The 14360-nt window shown below is 38.3% G+C and overlaps 1 protein-coding gene and 1 pseudogene across 3 annotated transcripts in view; both read left to right on the top strand.

The window, feature by feature from the left end:
- Window positions 1-14360, top strand: part of RHOBTB1 (Rho related BTB domain containing 1) — a 260530-nt gene that overhangs the window by 58294 nt on the left and 187876 nt on the right. The gene's annotated exons all lie outside the window — the stretch shown is intronic.
- Window positions 7457-8647, top strand: LOC122202018 (annotated as a pseudogene).

Genomic DNA, 14360 nt, shown 5'->3' with positions numbered 1-14360 from the left:
CAGTGGACATGGAAGATGAAAGAGCTGACTTTGAGCCAATTAGTCACTGCTTCTCTCATGAATCCCAGTAATGATATTCATGGAAGAACCATGGAAACTGCTTACCTGAGAAACAGCAAAACAAGGTACAACTACTAACTAATGCTATGATCCCTTTCTCCAAACATGGACATAACTTTAGAATCTGCCTCACCACAAGTGGCAATTATGGTGGCAATCTTTGTGTTTGCTCCCTACATCCCAAGTTTAAGCAAGGCATTGATTTTTCTATCAAAGTCTAACAGGTTGTAGCCATAGTGACCAGTTCTAATGTCAGCATCATTGGCCACAAACACACATGGTATACCTGCCAGGTAAAACGTGATGCAAGACAGTTTGAGAAAAATACAAAAAAGTTCAAGGTAAGGTTGTTACCTTTGAAAATCTAATGATAAAAGGAAAAAAAAGCTTTAACATTCCAATTTAAAGCTTTTGAGGACCTTAATTAATTTGACATTTCTATGAACTAATTCAGAATTCCTTTCAAAATCATGCAATGAGCAGTGGTAGGTCCAATGTCATGGCTCAGGCTTAAAGTATTAGCATATGAGCCTTTTGGAATAGGACATACTATTTTACTTTTTGTTTGTTTGTTTACTCCTCTTTCAGTGGCAATTTTATGCCATGCACATAATTGGAGCTCAATAAATATCTCCTGAATTAAATAGAAGGTACCTGGCTGGTTATTTGCTGATATCTTCCTAACCTAAAGCCCTGCCCTTAGACAAGGACAGTTATGGATCTTACTCTTTTTTAGAGTGTTTTCCATAATGGCTATTTCCAAATTGTTCAGGATGCTAAAGGAAAACAGATCTACCAAGCAAATGTCCCCTGAATGTGGCATGAGTATGGCAGAAGGGATGTACGAGGAAGGAGAGAGAGATAGGGTGCTGGTGAGGAGAGAAAGGTTGAGAGACAAGCACCAAAGCTTTATTAGGTCCTAGAAACATGGCACCTAGTATAAGAGTGCAGGAACCAGGACTTCTAGTTAAATATCGTGCACTGAACGTACGCATTTAGTTTCATTCCCTCTCAAAACCTATTAATACAATAACAAATTATAAACACACAAGCCCAGCAGTTCATGAATTTCACTCATGCTCACAAACTTTAAAACCAGATTTAGTTCCTTCGTCCTCACTAAGGAGAGGAAAACCAAGTTTACCAAAAATATAAAGAAATTCTCCACAATGAAAGAAAATGGAGAAACACATTAAAAATGTCAGAGATGAGGGGCGCCTAGGTGGCTCAGTCAGTTAAGCATTGGCCTGCAGTGCAGGTCATGATCTCATAGTTCGTGAGTTCAAGTTTTGCATCAGGCTCTGTGCTAAAAGCTGCTTTAGATCCTCTGTCCCTCTCTCTCTGCCCCTCCTCCACTCTCTCTTTCTCAAAAAAATAAACATTATAAGAAAACGACAAAAAGGAAAAGTTACAAAAATATTATCAGAAGATAACTTACAAAACTATTATGACAGCATCAGCAATAATACTGAATATTGCATACATCAAAATACAGGTGTCACAAAAAGAAGTAATATTTAGAGAAATAGAAGAACTCTTAGAAGTGAAAATTACAAGAGCAGGAATTGAAAGAATTCAACTAAAGGGTCAGGAGAGAAACTTAAGGAAATTTCCTTAGAAAATAGACACAAAGACAAAAATATGGAAAAAGAAGAGAAAGGATCAGAAAATTAGAGAAATAGTCTAGAAGCTCCCAAAAGAAACTGCACAAAAGATAGAATAGGAGAATCCAATTAGTAATGGATGCCACATTCATAAAACTGAAACATAAAAGTTTCCAAACTTAATGGGCTAACCTACACCTAACTACACCTGACAATGAATAAGACAAATCAAAGACCCATCACCAGTAAATCAGCAATAAAACCTAACGGAATGAAAAAAATTGTCATATGGAAGAAATCAGGAGTCAGATTGGCATCAGATGACGCAAAACCAACACCAGAAGCTAAAACTCAAAGAAATAACAATGTCTTCAAGATTCAATGGGAAGTGGGGCATCTGGGTGGCTCAGTTGGTTGAGCGCCCAACTTCAGCTCAAGTCATGATCTTGCAGTTTGTGAGTTTGAGCCCTGCATCCAGCTCTGTGCTGATGGCTCGGAGCCTGGACCCTGCTTCAGATTCTGTGTCTCTTTCTCTCTCTGCCCCTCCCCCACTTGTGCTCTGTCTCTATCAAAAATAAATAAAATATTTTTAAAATTTTTAAAAAAAGATTCAGCGAGGGGCGCCTGGGTGGCGCAGTCGGTTAAGCGTCCGACTTCAGCCAGGTCACGATCTCCCGGTCTGTGAGTTCGAGCCCCGCGTCAGGCTCTGGGCTGATGGCTCGGAGCCTGGAGCCTGTTTCTGATTCTGTGTCTCCCTCTCTCTCTGCCCCTCCCCCGTTCATGCTCTGTCTCTCTCTGTCCCAAAAATAAATAAATAAATAAATAAATAAATAAATAAATAAATAAAAAAGATTCAGCGGGAAGACTGATCTCCAAAATTCTACACTTATCCAAATTATCAAATAAATGTGATCATAAGGACTTTTTAGGTATACAAGTCCTCAAGAAATTTACCTGCTGTGGCCCCCTACTCTAGAAAGTACAGGATAAACAATGCTCTCCACCAAAATGAAGGTATAAACCAGGAAACAAAAAGACATGGAAATAAGGAAACTCGGGACCCAACGAAAAAACGAGGCAAAATGTGTCCTGGAATGGTAAAGAAGGGAAGTGTAGAGTGACTGTTGTGTCCAGGCCCAGAAAGCACTAATCCAGACTAGAGCAGAAGCAAAGAGAGTTCCCCAGAAGTTCCCTCTCTAAAAAACCTAATTAAAACTAAACATATTACTTAATGTGTTTCAATCTATTGAGTTATTTATGGGGGAACCTAGGCTGCTCAGTCAGTCAAGCATCTGAGTCTTGATCTCAGATCAGGTCTAATCGCAGGGTCTTAAGTTCAAGCCCCCACTGAGCTCCGCACTGGGCATGAAGACTACTTAAAAAAAAAAAAAAAAGAGTTATTTAGAATAGGTAATAATCCCATAGTACATACTTGGAAGTTGCTTAGAGAGTAAATCTTAAATGTTCTCACCACAAAAAAGAAATGATAATTATGTGACATGATGAAGGTTTTAGCTAATGCTATGATAGTAATCATTTTGCAATTTATAAGTGTATCAAATCAAAACGTGTATACTTTAAACTTATATAATATTATGTCAATTGTATTTCAATAAAGCTTGAAACTTAAAAAAATTAAAGTCAAGAAAAAAGAGATTTAGATATGACAGAGTTTGGGAATAATTTTTTCATCCATAAAATTGAGTAGACTAGAAGATCTCCAAATCCTTTCCAGCTGAAACAACCTATGATCTCTAACCTATGATCCCAAATTCTTTAAAGATGAAAATCTATATTTTAGAGCCAAGGTCAAAGATGTATGATTCATGCACTTACCCGGGAAATGAGCTAAACAATAATATTTAGAAAAACATTTTATTTATATCAGGATTTTAAAACTTGGCTAGTTAGCCTAATAAGCTGTGCTTCCTCTAGTCAAACCACACACAACCCACCTCCTCACCCTCTTCCAGGCACGGACTTCTTACTGTGGTTCCCAGAGAAGGAGCTGTAAACAGGTGACAAGAAATGACTTTGCTAATATTGGTATCTGTCACAGACAGGCCACCAGTCTACAAAGAGAATCTAAGGATAAGGAAGCCACTTAAGCATAAAATTCACATTAGCAAACTTATCCTTGCATTTGCTGATGACCCAAACCAAAGCCTCAAATACATGTGAAGTGTTCTACATAACTGGGAATAAATGTGTATTTCATGTGAAATCTCTTTTTTTCTCTTCAACCTCCATGTAATCCCAGAGATCCTGCTGGTCATATATTTCTTGTTCAGTAGAAATGAATTTCCAACCTAAGCAATGAATATGAAAACAAGAGACCAAGAAACTTTTCATACTTTTCCCCCTGGTTTCTAGCTTCACTTCCCCTCTAGCCATTACCCTTAGTTGTATCTTGCCATGACCCCCCTGGCCTGATCCTATCTGCCATATTTTCTCCAACCTCCCTGTCATTGTCAGTGGGTCTCTGTCCTCAGATACCTTCTCCTAGCCAGATGAGTTACAACCCTACTGTTCCTTATGCTAAACCGCTGGGGAAGAACCATGAAGAAGTTTGAGGGCAAGGCCAAGGAAACCTGCTGAAACCCACTCAGCTGTTTCAGGAAATCAGGACAAAAGCTGAGAGTCAATTCTGGGCTTCCCTTGTACTTTATTCAATACTATTTCCATGACATCCCATGAAACCTGAGAAATTAGATAATCCAGGACTAGAGCAGTCAAAAGGTAAATAAATGACCACATGTGACTTGGCTTTGAGGAGATATTCATCTGAAGGTTTGCAAGATTTTCATTCACATTAAAGCTGCATATTTTGGGGGCAACTGGGTGGCTCAGTCTGTTAAGTGTCTGACTTCAACTCAGGTCATGATCTCACAGTTCATGAGTTCAAGACCTGTGTCAGGCTCTGTGCTGACATCTCAGAGCCTGAAGCCTCCTTTGGATTCTGTGTCTCCGTCTCTTTCTCTGTCTTTCCCCTGTTTGTGCTTGCTCATGCTCTCTCTCAAAAATAAATATATAAACATTAAAAATATATAAATATTAAAACTGTATATTTTTAAATCTGGCTAAACTGGGATCCTTAATGTTTGGGGGGAGGCACCTTCCACTCTGAGTGTTTATAGCAGATTAGGGGACAGCTCAACAGCCTCATGCAGACAGCAGGGGGTACAATTTATTACATTGGATGAACCTAATTCTTCTAGATCAATATATCTCTGTACACAAAGCTTACATGAAGAAATAGTTAAAGTCCCTGACAGGGATTGCAAACTCACCTGCCTGGAGGAGTCAGGAGGTAACATCAATGACTGGCCACAGGCAGCCACAGGCAAGAGGGAGACCACAGGGAATTGAAGAGAGCAAGCCCCATCTGAGGGGCGACAGCTACTTCGCTCCCGCCTGTTGCTATCATGCAACAGCATATGCCTGTTGTCTCCCTATGCTTCATTCTTGAACCATAAAATCTCCCAACTTTTCAAACACTAGAAAGAAAAAAGAAAAATCTGTAAATTTAAACCAACTGAATCTATCACATTATAGTCATGCAAATTTTTATCTTTGCCAGCCAAATGGCTCTTCAAGAAGACAGTAGTATCAGGAAGGTTTAGAGAACCCTCTGGGAGACTGTTCCAAATTTCAAATACCTCAAACGTGACCTCTGGCTCTTTGCATGCACCACTCTCATCAACATCAGCAGGAGTTAAGAATTTATCAGATCAATTATATCAAGATTTTCAAATGGATGCCTTCTTTTTATCTCTTCTGTATCAAACACTTATTTCATAATCCTTTGAAATATGGATGCTAGTCTAAACAAAGAGTACTGAATTTTCCTATTTAAGAAAATACTTGTACTAATAAGAGACCAAAAGAGACTTTATGTAAATTGACAAAAGGTCCATTTTCCGTGGCTTGCATTAAAACTTTCAACATCAAATTAGGTAAAAGTGTCAGGAGGTATTCTTAAAAGCTTGACTGCTCAGGAAGGATCCAGGGATATGAGTGCAGCTGAGCGTCAGGACGTTATGGGTGGTTTTTCCTCAGCAAGCGTTTGGCAGACGCTGTTTCCACAGGATAGGATTGTTCATCTATCTCGCATTTTAAAATTAAACTAGTATTTTTATTGGGGCACGTGGATTAGAGGAGATCATGAAAAAAGAAATGGGTTGGCAAGAGAGAAAATTCAAATACCACCCAACGTCCTAAATTGAATTGCCTTGAAATAACCTAACAAGGTCATAAAAGTTTAAAACACTTCAAGGGTCAAAAGCTCAGAATCTCACAGCATTTCTAATTAGCAAAGTTCAGTTCATAGAAGGAAGCTAAGCGCTCAAGATTAAACCCAGCTGATGATCCTGACCACTTCCACTTAACCAGTCCACTTGACTAAGCCATGGGTTCCTTTTCTCTGTAAAATATCTGACTGATTTTACATTGGACAATTACCACTAGTAGGTTATTTTCTAGAATCCACACACATATGTTTAATGTTCACTTTGAGTTCTCTATGTTTCTCTCAAGTCAGTTTATGCCAGTTTTCTTGCTATTGCAATTACATAACTTAATTAAATGTACACAAACTGATGCAATAGCAGTGTGGGAGTTTGGGGATTCTGTGAAAACCTGGCCGAATACTTCAGAAAGAGTTGACAAAGGCAAGAAAATTATTGTGGTAAGATATTTGTGAAAGAGTGTGAGGTATATGTAACAATCCAGGCAGCTTCTGCTCTCAGGCTACCTCACAACCCCTTAACTTCTAGCTCTGCTTTTAGTAAATTAAAACTAGGAGACACAGGAGACAGTGTCTTGTGGGTATGCAGGATGCAAGGAAGATGACCGAGCTCTCCTCAGAACACTGAAAAGAGGGGCCTTGACTCTTCATCAAATATTAGTGAACAACATGAATATTTAAAACATGTATATATTGGGGCACCTGGGTGGCTCAGTCGGTTAAGCATCTGACTCTTGATCTCGACCCAGGTCATGATCTCATGGTTCATGTGTTAGAGCCCCTCATCAGGCTCTGCACTGATGGCACAGAGGCTGCTTTGCATTCTGTCTCCCACTCTCTCTCTCTCTCTGCCCCTCACCTGCTTGTGCTCTTGCTCTCTCACTCTTTCTCAAAATAAATAAATCAACTTTAAAAATTAATTAATTAACTAATTAATTTCAAAAAACAAAACATGTATATATTGTTTTCATGAGTCCTTTCTTTTATGTTCCTATGTGAGTATAGTTGACATACATTGTTACATTAGTTTCAGGTGTACAGCATAGTGATTGGACAATTCTATACATCATGCTATGCTCACCACAAGCGTAGCTACCATTTGTCACCATACAACATTGTTATAATGTCACTCATGACATTCTCTATGCTTTGCCTTTTATCCCCATGACTTATTCATTCCATAACTGGAAGCCTATATCTCCCTCCCTTTCACCCATCTTGTCCACCCTCTAGCAGCCATCAGTTTGTTCTCTGTATTCATTGATCTGATTCTGCTTTTTGTTTCTTTGTTCATTCATTTGTTTTTTTTTTAGATTTCACATATGACTGAAATCATATGGTATTTGTCTTTCTTAGTCTGACTTATTTCACTTAGCATTACACATTCTTTGTCCATCTATGTTGTCTCAAATGGTACAATCTTGAGCAGAACTTTCCAGAATGCTTGGTCAGAAGTGGAGGAGCCATGGCTGCCCAAACTACACCCAGGAATGAGCTCCTTCCCACTCCCTCACACCAACCTTGGCCTGCTCACCTGCTGTAGAAAATGGTGAAAGAAACTACTTACTGTGATGTTTGGGGGTCAAACCCAGTGCTACCCAGGAAGAATTGAAAAAGGTTTACAGGAAACTGGCTTTGAAGTACCACCCTTACAAGAATCCAAATGAAGGAGAGAAGTTTAAACAGATTTCTCAAGCTTATGAAGTGCGCTCTGATGCAAAGAAAAGGGAATTATATGACAAAGGAGGAGAACAGGCAATTAAAGAAGGTGGACCAGGCAGTGGTTTGGACTCTCCCATGGACACCTTTGATACGTTTTTTGGAGGAGGAGGAAGGATGCAGAGAGAAGGGAGAGGTGAAAATGTTGTACATCAGCTCTCTGTAACCTTAGGAGATTTATGTAACAGTGCAATAAGAAAACCAGTTCTGTAGAAGAATGTGATTTGCAACAAATGTGAAGGCCAAGGTGGTAAGAAAGGAGTGGTAGAATGTTGTCCCAATGGCTGAGGTACTAGAGTGCAAATAAGAATTCATCAGACAGGATCTGGAATGGTTCAGCAAATTCAATCTGTGTGCATTGAGTGCCAGGACCCTAGGGAATGGATCAGTCCTAAAGATAGATGTAAAAGCTGCAATAGAAGGAAGAGAATTCGAGAAAGGAAGATTCTAGAAGTTCATATTGACAAGGGCATGAAAGATGGCCAGAAAATAACATTCCATGGTGAAGGAGACTAAGAACCAGGACTGGAAACACGAGCTATTATCATTATTTTAGATCAGAAGGGCCATGCTGTTTTTACTTGGTGAGGAGAGGATCTTCTCTTGTATATGGACATACAGCTGGTTGAAGCACTGTATGGCTTTCAAAAGTCAATATCTACTCGTGACAACAGAACCATTGTCATCACCTCTCATCCAGGTCAGACTGTCAAGCAGGGAGATATCAAATGTGCTAAATGAAGGCATGCCAATTTATTGTAGGGTGAATATGAAAAGGGTCACCTAATCATCGAAATTAAGGTAAACTTTCCTGAGAGCAGCTTTCTCTCTCCTGATAAACTCTTTGCTAGAAAAACTCCTATCTGAGAAGAAGGAAGTAGAAGAGACTGATGAAATGGACCAGGTAGAACTGGTGCACTTTGGTCCAAATCAGGAAAGATGGCACCATCACAATGGAGAAGCATATGAGAATGATGAACATCTTCCTGGGGATGGTGTTCAGTGTCAGACCTCTTAATGGGGCCTGTGAATAACCTGCTGGCATCTTGTATGCAGTAGTGAATGAGAGAAAGACTGTAATCATAGCTCATTGTTTCTGTTTTAATATTCAACTATTGTAATGTTTTAAAAGTTAAATGAAGAATAAACTCAAATATTAAAACTCTGCCTTTGCCCCATATGTATGATGACTTCAGTGTGCAAGATGAGTTTAACACTCGTAAAAACTACTTTAAAAAAAAAATCTCCCCTAGCATTTGTTAGGCCATACCTTGTAACTGATTTCAGCTCTAGGTACCTGAAGCAGTTTAGACTGAAATGCTAGGTGTATGTATTGATTTCAGTGTATGACCCTTAATTGGCAAACTATGAAGTTAAAAGTTGTGTTTAATTGGCAGTCAGAAGAAGAACTTAACTTGTAGGGAAGTGTTGGTCTGTAGTTCTATTCAATGGGATTGATTGTGATGCTTCTGCAATTATTCTATTGCCTCAACTGTTATTTGAAGATGGCATGCTGTGTGATTAATTGGGCCTGTGGTATCAGTGGTGGAAAGGTACCTTGCTAAAGAAGCATTTATCATAATCTGCCATTTGAGGGCTTGCTCTTATAGAACTGCATTCCCTTCTGCTGTGCCATCTTATATATATTATATAAAATTTTATATCTTATGTATATTTTTCATATTTATTTACATTTTATATACATATAAAATCAGTCCTGGTTACACTTTTTTTCCTTCTCTTTGTACCATGATAAGCTTCAGAGTAATGACTTTGGGAGCAGGGTAACTTAGAGTGAAGAGACATTTGCATGGAGAAGTGAATTTGCATGTATGAGCTAGGAAGGTGTTTCTTAGGTATGTTACAGGCTTACTTTAAACCATTTAACTTACACCCCATAATTTAAATGTTGGTAGTATAGTAAATTATGATGCATAGCTTTAATTGTATGTTTATAAGTTATGTTCACAAGCTTGAATCTGGATATCAGAATTAAGCAATTCTTGAACTATATGAATGTCTCCTTAATATACTGATTACAAAGCAAAAAAGAAATGGTACAATCTCATCCTTTTTAATGCTTTGTAGTATTCCAGTATGTGTGTGTGTGTGTGTGTGTGTGTGTGTGTGTGTACCACATCCTCCGTATCCAATCATTTATCCATAAATACTTAAGATGCTTGTATATCTTGGCTACTGTAAATAATGGTGAAATAAACATAGTGATGCATATATCATTTTGAATTACTGTTTTTGTTTTCTTTGGGTAAATACCCAGTAGCAGAATTACAAGATCAAATAGTATTCCTATTTTTAATTTTTTGAGGAACTTCCATATTGTTTTTCACAGTGGCTGTACCATTTTCACAGTCACTGTCCCACCAACAGTGAATGAGGGTTCCTTTTTCTCCACATCCTCCCCAACACTTATGTCTCTTTTATTCTAATTATTCTGACAGGTGTAAGGTGATGTCTCACTGAGGTTTTGATTTGCATTTCCCTGGTAATTAGTAATGTTGACTAATCATTAATCATGAATCCCCTTTCAATTTACTGACAAATTTTTTGACCAGTGCTAATCACATTGGATAATAGGGCTTCTACTATGTATGGTCATTCCAAGTAAACCCTATTTTCAATATGAACAAGGTAGCACTTTTACCAAAATTTATATTTGTAGCCTTTAGGTACTAAACCATTGTCAAGATAAATATTATCTTCTCGGTCTAACATCCTAGCATAATGATCAGTTGCAAGGTTAACATTTCAGTGGACCAAAATCAAGGTAATACCTATGGAAACACTCCACTATGAAGTTGCCTTTTTCTTCTTGATCTCATAAAAATGTTCATGTGAAATATTCCTAATTAGGTCAAAATTTTGAGAATCAATAATCATTAGTAATTTTATGTACCAGACCCTACTAATAAACATAGGCACACTATCTATATTTATACAGTTATTTTTCACAGCACTGAGAAAATTAAGTGCCGAGATAATAAGTTGCCCACAGTCACTGTAATGTGAAAGGCAATAGCCATGACTTGGCCTCTGGTCTCTTGGACTCCAAAGCTTGTACTCATCGATATAATGCTATCAAGAGCCCCCAGAATATGTCATTTTAATGCTACTCAACTAAAGGCTCCAAGTCTTTAGAATATCCAGATTTTATTTTTTTAAATGGTTTCATCGGGCGTTTGGTGTGACTCCATCAATTAAGCATCTGAATCATTTTTTAAATATAATTTATTGTCAAATTGGCTTCCATACAAAACCCAGTGCTCATCCCAACAGTGTCCTCCTCAATGCTTATCACCCACTTTCCCCACTGCCACATCCCCCATCAATCCTCAGTTTGTTCTCTGTATTTAAGAGTCTCTTATGGTTTGCCTCCCTCCCTCTCTGTAACTGTATTTTCCCCTTCCCTTCCCCCATGGTCTTCTGTTAAGTTTCTCAAGATCCACACGTGAGTGAAAACATGATACCTGTCTTTCTCTGACTGACTTATTTCACTTAGCATGATACCCTCCAGTTCCATCCACGTTGCTGCAAATGGCCAGATTTCATTCTTTCTCATTGCCAAGTAGTAATCCATTGTATATATAAACCACATCTTCTTTATCCATTCATCCATCAATGGACATTTGTGCTCTTTCCATACTTTGGCTATTGTCGATAGTGCTGCTACAAACTTTAGGATGCATGTGTCCCTTTGAAACAGCACTCCTGCATCCCTTGGGTAAATTCCTAACAGTGCTATTGTTGGGTCATAGGGTAGTTCTATTTTTAATTTTGTGAGGAAGCTCCACACTGTTTTCCAGAGTGGCTGTACCAATTTGCATTCCCACCAACAGTACAAGAGGGTTCCCATTTCTCCACATCCTCACCAGCATCTATAGTTTCCTGATTTGTTCATTTTAGCCACTCTGACCAGTGTGAGATGGCATCTCAGTGTGGCTTTGATTTTTATTTCCCTGAAAGCATCTGAATCTTGAATCGGCTCAGGTCACAATCCCAGGGTTGTGGCATTGAGCCCCACATCAGGCTCTGCACTGAGCGTGGAACCTGCTTAAGTTTCTCTCTCTCTCTCTCTCTCTCTCTCTCTCTCTCTCTCTCCTTCCCTCCCTCCCCTGAGCTCTCTTTTTCTCTCTAAAATTAAAAAAACTATTAAAAATGGTTTCACATAATTTTTTAAGTCAGTGGTTATAACATGCAATTATATAATTTAAAAATACTAAATGCTCCTGCACAAAATTTCTTTGGAACAGAAAGTATAAATACATATTACTAATAAGAAAGTACTTCAAAGGAAGGATATAAAAGGAGTAATCCTTGGACTTTTAACTCATTCATACAAATACTCTAGGCTTGTACTCAGCACTGAGAAACACCAAGATGTCTAAGATAATATTGTCCTCAAGGAGCCTGTGGTCTGTGTGAGATAATTAAGCAGCTGTAACATGATATCCTAGCAGTTCTTTTTTTTTTTTTTAGATATAATTTATTGTCTAAAGGTTTGTGATAGTTTTGTCATTGAAAAAGTATATCTATATAACTTATTGTCAAGTTGGCTAACATACGGTGTATACAGTGTGCTCTTGGTTTTGGGGGTAGATTCCTGTGATTCATCGCTTACATACAATACCCAGTGCTCATCCCAACAAGCGCCTTCTTCAATGCCCATCACCCATTTTCCCCTCTTCCCTGCCCTCCCACCAACAGTTCTAATAGAGATCTACCCTAAACACTGCAGAAGCAAGAGGTGATGAAAACTTAACAAACTGGTTGTAGAAGGAACATATCTCAACACAATGAAAGCCATATATGACAAGCCAACAACTAACATCATACCAACAGTGAAACGTTGAGAGCCTTTCTTCTAAGACCAAGACCAAGAAAAGAGTGCCGACTCTCATCACTCCTATTCAACAGAGTACTGGAAGTCCGTACTAAAACGATCAAGCATGAAAAAGAAATAAAAGTCATCCAGCACAAAAACAGACACATAGATCAATAGAACAGAACAGAGAGCCCAGAAATAAACCCACAATTAATGACAAGAAATATGCAATGGGGAAAAGACAGTCTGGTCAAGAAATGGTGTTGGGAAAACTGGAAAGAAACATGCAAAAGAATGAAACTGGACCACCTTTTTACCACAAACACAAAAATAAAATCAAATGGACTTTAAATCAAAAGTCCCTAAAATGTGAGACCTAAAACCGTAAAACTTCTAGAAGAAAACATAGGCAGTAATTTCTTTGACATTCATTGGCTGTAGAAACATTTTTCTAGCTATGTCTCCTCAAGCAAAGGAAACAAAAGCAAAAATAAACTTGAGACTATACCAGAATAAAAAGCTTTTTGCACAATGAAGGAAGCCACCAACAAAATGACAAGGCAACCTACTGAATGGGAAAAGATATTTTCAAATGATACATCCAATAAGGGGTTAGCATCCAAAATATATAAAGAACTTATACAATTCAACACCTAATAATAATAATAATAATCTGATTAAAATGGGCAGTGGACCTGAATAGACGTTTTTCCAAGGAAGACACACAGATGGCCAACAAACACATGAAAAGATGCTCAACATCATTCATCATCAGGGAAATGCAAACCAAAACCACAATGAAATATCACATTATGCCTATCAGAATAACTAGAATCAAAAAGACAAGAAACAACAAGTATTGGTGAGGGTGTGGAAAAAAGACACTCTCATGCACTGTTGGTGGGAATGCAACCTGGGAGAATATGGATATTCTCCAAAATATTAAAAATAGAAATACCATATGATGCAATAATTCCACTACTATTTTCCCAAAGAAAACAAAAAAGATATATGTACTCCTATGTTCATTTCAGCATAATTTATAATAGTCAAGATATGGAAGCAACACAAGTGTCCACTGACTGATGAATGGATAAAGAAGATGTGTGTGTGTGTGTGTGTGTGTGTAATAGAATATTACTCAGCCATAAAAAAGAATGAGATACTGCCATTTACAACATGGATGGACCTAGAGGGTATAATGTGAGGTGAAATAAGTCAGACAGAGAAAGACAATACTATATGATTTCATTCATATGTGGAATTTAAGAAACAAAACAAATGAACAAAAAAATGAGACAAACAAATAGAAACCAGAGTATTTTTTTTCTTTTCCTTTTTTCTTTTTGAGAGAGAGAGAGCATGTCAGTGGGGGGAGAGGAGCAGAGGGAAAAAGAGAATCTTAAGCAGGCTCCATACTAGGCACAGAGTCCAGTGCGGAACTTGACCCCACAACCAAGGGATCATGACTTGAGCTGAAATCAAGAGTCAGATGCTCAGCCAACTGAGCCAACTAAGCACCCCAAAAACAGACTCTTAATATAGAGACCAAACTTGTGGTTGCCAGAAGAAAGGTAAGTAGGGGGATGGGTGAAATAGAAAAAGGAGTTTAAGCATGATGGACACTATGTATAGAATTGTTGAATTATTATATTGTACATCTGAAACTAATACACCACTGTATGTTAATTATACTTCAATTTAAAAAGAAATAAAATTGGGGCACCTGGGTGGCTCAGTTAAGCGTTTGACTTCAGCTCAGGTCATAATCTCACAGTTCATGGGCTCAAGCCCCACATTGGTCTCTGTGCTGACAGCTTGGAGCCTGGAGCCTGCTTCAGGTTCTGTGTCTCCCTCTGTCTCTGTTCCTCCACCACTCATACTCTGACCC

Source organism: Panthera leo, chromosome D2, assembly GCF_018350215.1.
Source record: "Panthera leo isolate Ple1 chromosome D2, P.leo_Ple1_pat1.1, whole genome shotgun sequence".
Lineage (NCBI taxonomy): Eukaryota > Metazoa > Chordata > Mammalia > Carnivora > Felidae > Panthera > Panthera leo.
Note: the sequence above shows the minus strand (reverse complement) of the source record. Positions and strands in the feature narration are given on the sequence as shown.